Below are 7,500 nucleotides of genomic sequence, written 5' to 3' on the forward strand. Positions count from 1 at the left end.
GCGAGATACGAATTCGGGAAAGAAAAAGGGGAGCCGCTCCCAAGGCTTCCCTATCCTCCGATTTGTATGCGTGCCTGGCGCCAATCCTGGCGCCATCTGTATTCCTTTTTGTGTAGCTTAACAACTCGGTGTTTTTTCCTGTTTTTCTCGCAAATCTTGGATTTATTCTACTTTTCATGGCTTCTCCGTCTTCGTCGGCCTCTGATAAGTTGAGTATAATGTCTTTTATGTATAAATGTAGGCTGCTGGTAAAATTTTTTGAGTGATTAATAGGATTAATCTTTGATACAAGAGCCGTAGCCTACCAGAGGCGTCCTGGACGCTGTCACTCGCTAGGTATAAATTATTTAGTCAGAGCGACATTCCTGGTTGTTTTGCTTTAATAAATTTTAGCTATTTAGCATTACATAGGGTTTCCTTTCGTGCTTAGTATTATTTGGCGAAGTATTCGCCATTCTGGCCTACGCTAGGCCCTGTAGCCTAGTCGTTTGGTCCTAGTACTTCATGCATGATTATGGTTTTTCCGAGTGTAATTAAAATTTTATTGAAGCTTTAGGCTATATTTTATACATTTTAGACTGTGTGGAATATTTCCAAGATAGTATACGAGTGAGTTTCGGTGATTTAGGTAATCGATCCTCTTGGTGCCTAGGCTAGTTGCTTATGGAGCCTTAGTATACTTTATCATACTCCCCGGTTGCTTTCTTTTCTTCGGAGAAGGTATGCAATCCCTTTCCCTCTGTTTAAGCCTTGGGCTTATCCCTAAGTGGTTTTTTCCGAATGTATTTTCGATAAAACTATACTGGGGTGTTACTGTACCTTCCTGTTCCTGTAGTATGGTTCAAGAGGGACAGAACAACAGAGTTTTTTAGTCTGAGTCTGTGTTGTCTGGCTTGGGGCTGAGTCCCCCTCGCTGACCTGACACAGACAAAGGGAGCTTAGCTCCCTTAGGTCACTACCGAAGGTTTCTGTGGATATGATTCCTTCTTTTTTGATCTACCAGACTAGTCCTTGTTGCTGTTCTCGGGGAAGGATAAGTATTTTCCCTGGGAGTAGCAACGCCTTCCTTGCTTTGGTGCTCTGGGAGCTGGCAAGTATTGCTGGCCTTCCCCCTTAGATCTCCCTTAGGCTAAGATAAGTTTGTTGGCTGCGGGTGATCTGTCACTAAAGCAAGGTTGGCAGGACCCTCTTGTCCCTTCCCCCTCTTTCTTCGTAATGGCCGAACCATTACTGTACTGTACGTCGTTCTACATCTGGACCTAGTATAGGTTAGGATGTGGAATTGACTCAGCCCCTTGCCGGCCGGCAAAGCTGCTGGCCGGGAAGGGTCTTATGTTTCGAGTGCTGCCCGGACCTCTCTTGGTCCCTCATCCATGCCTGCCTGTAGAGCCAGACGGCATTGGTCAGGAAGCCTGAATTAGGTCCTCCCCTTCCTTATATGCACTCTTTCGGTTGCCGGGCTTGGAGGTTGTGTACACTCTTATCCCGGCATCCATTCTATTTTTCTTCTAGTGCTGTATCTGACCCGGCTCCCGGCCTATGAGGCCGGCAGCAGGTCAGGTGTAGTCCTCTGGTTCTTTTGCTGCCGGCTGGCATCGTACTTGTACCTTTGCCGGCCGGCTTATGTCAGCCCTTGACTGCCGGTCACCAAGAGTGTGGCCGGCAGCTGGGTACTACCTTGTGTAGTTGCTAGCCGGCAGCCATTGCCGGCCAACATTGGCTGTTACCGGCCGGCAGTTGCTGTCGACCGGCACATGCATTTGAACCAGAGTGCTGCCGCCTTATAGCTGTTAAGTAGTATACTTTAAAGCTAGTTGTGGTGTGTGCCGGCCGGCAAAGGCAGGCCGGCACACATCCCCCTATACTGTACTAGTATTCTTCAGTATAACATATACAGTAAGAAGAAAACTATGGTAAGGGTTTCGGTACAGCACTGTGTCTTCTAACACTATTGTGTTTTCTTGCACATCCCTTTGCTGTTGCCCTACAGATAGGAAGCTGAGTTCTTTCCTGTCTATTATCCAGGATTTTAAAATCATTGCTTAGGTGTGAGCTCCACCTGTTTCCTCTGGAAACCTTGCATTGGTTACTCAAGAAGAGATAAACCATTTTGATTTTATTATCTGGAAGGCTGCAACAATGGGTTGTGAGGGAAACACAAGTGTGTGTCTTTCCTTTATGAATTGTTATGCTATACTATGCATATCCAGTGATACATAGTTCACTTGATACTCATGAAAATTTCTTCTCTTTACAGGAGGACCCTCCGAAGTGCGGAAATGTTTTCTGCAACGTCCGCAGCAAGAACCTCTGCGGACATGAGTGTTGTAGGAGACACGCAGCATGCGCTGTCTCCAAGGATGATATCCAGTATTGGGACCCTCAGGTATGTACTGTATGCAGTAACCTGATTACTGAGGCTTTTGATTCCCCTAGAACGGCGGAATCAAGGGATATAGCAAGGGAGAAGCTTCGTACCTGGGTAAGGGGCTTCAAAAAGAACACCTCTGGCCCTTATCTTCCAAGTGAGAAGATGAGGGCGTATCTTTTTCCCAAGGCATCAGCTGATGCAGTGATTCCCCAGCCTCAAGAGGAGATCCCTCAAGATCAAGTCCAGGTGGACGTGGAAGTCACAGTCGCGATGCAAGACATCCAGTTAGATGACAGGATGTCTGACCTGGACGAACGTTTGGAACAAGACCTCCTGGCAGAAGGTCAGGATGTAGTTCAAACCCCGGATGTCGTAGAGGATGAGGTCGACGAGGTGTCGGCTACTCCGGTTCAGATTCCGGAGCCTATCCCCTCAACATCGGCCGGTCTCCCAGTAGAACTGGGACAGGCCATCTCTTCGATTGTTGGAATGATCCAACAAATGCAGAAGGCGAATCAGGAGAAGGCGGCTGCTATGGAACTGCGTATGCAGTCCCTGGCAGAATCACATGGGCCCCGGGAAAGGCTCAATGTGAAAGACCTTCCCTTATGCTCAGATGCTAACCCATGGAGGTATGCTGAGCACATGCCGATGACGACTGGAAAGATCGTCATCTCGGATAAGCTGGGTTCAGTTCCCCTAGAGGAGGTGGAATTCTGGCCCAGCAAGGCATCATATCCGGACTGCTGTGTCCGGCTGAGAAAAGAACCAGCTTCAAGGGAGGAGACAGAGCCGAAGGAGGTCATAATTATGGACCACGCTAAGGCTCAAGCCCTACTTTCATCCTCGATGAAAGAGAGGGGCTTCTCTAACTCGAAGGTAGCTGCATTGAGCAAGAAGCTCCCTTCTTTTGTGTCCTCTCCTGCTAGAGCCTTCCCCTTTTTACAGAAAGGGTTTGCGGCTGTCCTAAAGGCAGTCGAGGCCGGGAAGCCTTGCCCCTCCCTGGAGGAGTGTAAACCCTTGTCGCTGGCCCTGCCTATGGACCACAAAGACCGGAAGGATGTCCATCTGACGTTCTCAGTGGGAAAGTTGGAAGCTGATATTGCCGGACGGCAATTCGACGAGGACCTCTCCAAGCTGTCCGACTCTCTTTTACGAAGAGAGTTCGAGACAAAAGAAAGACTGGCTGCCTCAATGTCTCATCAGACTACTCTTGAGACGATGGCAAGTGACCCCAAGGTCCATGAAATGTTCATGGTGGTGGCTAAGTCTCACCTAGCCACAGTGACGAAGGACCTTTATAGCTTCGTCAAGGCAAGGAGAGCTTGCAGGGAGTTCGTGTTCACCAGGGCTACGGTGAGAGACGAGCCAAGGAAGTTAATCTCCTCCAACATTTGGGGGAAAAGACCTTTTCCCAACTGATGTGGTCAAAGAAGTTGTTGATAAGGCCGCCGTGGAGAATAGAAACCTTCTCCAGAAGTGGGACCTGGCTATCAAAAGAAAGTCTTCCCCAGATGAGGGTCCTCAACCAAAGAGGAAGAATATGAGGACTAGGCTACCGTCTCGGCCAGCCAAGCCTTTTAGACAGCAACAGCAACTGCAATTGCCATTGCCTCCAGTGCCCCAGATGGTGGAACGAACCCCGACCACTTTTCAGTGGGTACCCCAGGCTGTGCCAGGTCAGTCCACCGCATTCACCCCAACGTTCGAAGGACAGTCTTCTTCCTTTCGTGCAAAACCTAGAGGAGCAGCCAGAGGCTCGTCTAGGCGCTCCTCAAGGGGAAGGGGATTCAGAGGTGGTCGTGGTCAGGGAGGCAAGACCTCAGGACGGCAGTCCAAGTGAAACGATACCGGTAGGAGGGAGACTGATGAAATTTCGGGATCGCTGGACCTTCGATCCCTGGGCCCAAAGCCTACTCAAGAATGGACTGGGCTGGAGCTGGTACAGCACTCCACCCCCGTGCCTTCGGTTTTTCCAACACTCCACCCCCGTTCTGGAGGAGTACGTTCAAGAACTGTTGGAGAAAAAGGTGATCTGAAAGGTGAAGTCCATCAAATTGCAAGGGAGGCTGTTTTGTGTTCCCAAGAAAGACTCGGAAAAGCTCAGAGTCATTCTGGACTTGTCGCCACTCAACAAGTTCATAGTGAATTGCAAATTCAAGATGCTAACACTGCAACACATAAGGACCTTACTGCCCAAGAGGGCATACTCAGTCTCTATAGACTTGTCAGACGCCTATTGGCACATTCCAATCAGCCGTCGACTCTCCCCCTACCTAGGGTTCAGGCTACAAGGGAGACTATACGCCTTCAGAGCCATGCCATTCGGGCTAAACATAGCCCCAAGGATTTTCACGAAGCTTGCGAGCGCAGCTCTCAAACAATTACGCCTAAAGGGAATTCAGGTAGTAGCCTACCTCGACGACTGGCTGGTGTGGGCAGCATCCGAGACCGAATGCTTGCAACCTTCCAGTCAGGTGATCCAGTTCCTAGAGTACCTAGGCTTCAAGATCAACAGAAAAAAGTCTCGACTTTCTCCATCCCAAAAGTTCCAGTGGCTGGGAATCCACTGGGACCTTTTGTCACACAGTTTCTCCATCCCGACGAAGAAAAGGAAGGAGATAGCGGGCTCTGTCAAGAGACTTCTAGATTCAGAAAGGATATCAAGACGCGAACAGGAGAGGGTATTAGGCTCTCTCCAGTTTGCTTCAGTGACAGACCCAGTGCTAAGAGCACAGCTAAAGGATGCAACCGGAGTTTGGAGAAGGTATGCATCAAACGCGCGAAGAGATCTGAGAAGACCAGTGCCGCCTCTGCTACGTACTCTTCTCAGGCCTTGGTCCCCAAGCCAAACATCTAAAGAAGTCGGTTCTTCTTCAGCCACCTCCCCCGTCAATGACGATTCACTCAGACGCCTCAAAGGAGGGATGGGGAGTTCACTCTCATCGGAAAAAAGTCCAGGGGACTTGGTCCAAGCTATTCAGGACCTTTCATATAAACTTTCTAGAAGCTATGGCAGTGCTCCTTACCTTTAAGAAAGTCTCCCCGCGTCACTCGATCCACATAAGATTGGTGATGGACAGCGAGGTGGTTGTGAGATGCTTGAATCGACAAGGGTCGAGGTCACCACCTCTCAACCAGGTGATGTTAGCCATTTTCCGATTGGCGGAAAAGAAGAAGTGGTACCTGTCGGCAGTTCACCTTCAAGGAGTCCGCAATGTGACAGCGGACGCTCTATCCAGGTTCACACCGATAGAGTCGGAATGGTCCTTAGACGCAGAATCATTCTCCTTCATTCTGAATCAAGTCCCAGAACTGCAGATAGACCTCTTTGCGACGAAAGACAACAAGAAGTTGCCCCTGTACGTGTTCCCGTACGAGGACCCCTTAGCGGAAGCAGTGGACGCGATGTCCCTCGACTGGAACAGATGGTCCAGGATTTATCTGTTCCCTCCTCACAACCTTCTGTTGAGGGTCCTCAACAAACTGAGATCCTTCAAGGGGGGTAGCGACAATAGTGGCCCACAAGTGGCCGAACAGTATGTGGTTCCCCTTGGCGTTGGAACTACAGATGAAGTTTGTGCCGCTACCACATCCAGTTCTGACCCAGAGAGTCCAGAAGTCGACTGTCTGCGCTTCATTACAGAAAATCCGGACCCTGCAGCTCATGATTTTCTCGCCCTTGCGGTGAGAAAGCGTTTCGGGATTTCGAAAGCCAGCATAGACTTCCTAGAGGAATATAAGTGCAAATCGACTAGAAGGCAATATGAGTCATCTTGGAGAAAAAGGGTGGCCTTTGTAAAGGCAAAGAATCCGCAGGAGATCTCAACAGACTTCTGCTTATCTTTCTTCATCCACCTCCATGGCCAAGGGTTGGCAGCTAACACGATTTCAGTGTGTAAATCTGCTTTGATGAGACCCATTTTATTTGCCTTCCAGATCGACCTAGGTAACGAGATCTTTAATAAAGTTCCGAAAGCCTGCGCTAGGCTCAGACCTTCAGCACCTCCAAAGCCCATCTCATGGTCTTTAGACAAAGTTCTTCATTTCGCCTCCCTGTTGAGTAATGAAGAATGTGCATTAAAGGATTTGACGCAAAAAGTTATTTTCCTATTTGCACTCGCGTCCGGGGCCAGGGTTAGTGAGATCGTAGCCCTCTCGAGAGAGGCAGGTCGTGTTCAGTTCCTGGATGGGGGGGATCTGAACCTGTTTCCGGATCCTACGTTTCTCGCCAAGAATGAGTTACCCACCAAACAGGTGGGGTCCCTGGAGAATCTGCCCTCTGAAAGAAGATGCATCTCTATGTCCAGTAGAATGCCTAAAGGTCTATCTTCGTAGAACTTCAGACTTCAAGGGTGGTCAACTATTCAGGGGAGAAACATCAGGCTCAAATTTATCTCTGAATCAACTCAGAGCGAAAATCACATATTTTATTCACAGAGCGGATCCTGACAGTACACCCGCAGGTCACGATCCGAGGAAAGTTGCTTCATCCCTAAATTTCTTTAATTGTATGGATTTTGAACATCTCCGTTCATACACGGGCTGGAAATCTTCCAGGGTGTTCTTTCGCCACTATGCGAAGCAAGTAGAGGAACTAAAGAGATCTGTGGTAGCAGTGGGTCGTGTAGTTAACCCTACTGTTTAACTCTGCGAGGAACAGAGGTCTTAATTAGGACGATTAAGTCCAGGGTGAGTGTGTAGGTACATACTGTACTACAAACTAAATGAGGGCACCAAGTGCCTACATAGACTGTTCCTTCTTTCAAAGGTGAACCTAGCATAAGTACAGACATGTATGCCGAGCGTTTCTAACGCTAATGTGATTGATTTGTAATACAGACTTTTATGACTTGATACCTCGGTATCTTATTAAAGTGGCGTTTAATGGTTTTTCTTTTAGATAAACAAGTTCTGTTTACTATCATACTTATGCTTAAAGTTTTGGGTTATCCTCTTATATATATATATATATATATATATATATATATATATATATATATATATATATATATATATATATATATATATATATATATATATATATATATATATATATATATATATATATATATATATATATATATATATATATATATATATATATATATATATATATATTTGTTGTT

Source organism: Palaemon carinicauda, chromosome 7 (assembly GCF_036898095.1).
Source record: "Palaemon carinicauda isolate YSFRI2023 chromosome 7, ASM3689809v2, whole genome shotgun sequence".
Classification (NCBI taxonomy): domain Eukaryota; kingdom Metazoa; phylum Arthropoda; class Malacostraca; order Decapoda; family Palaemonidae; genus Palaemon; species Palaemon carinicauda.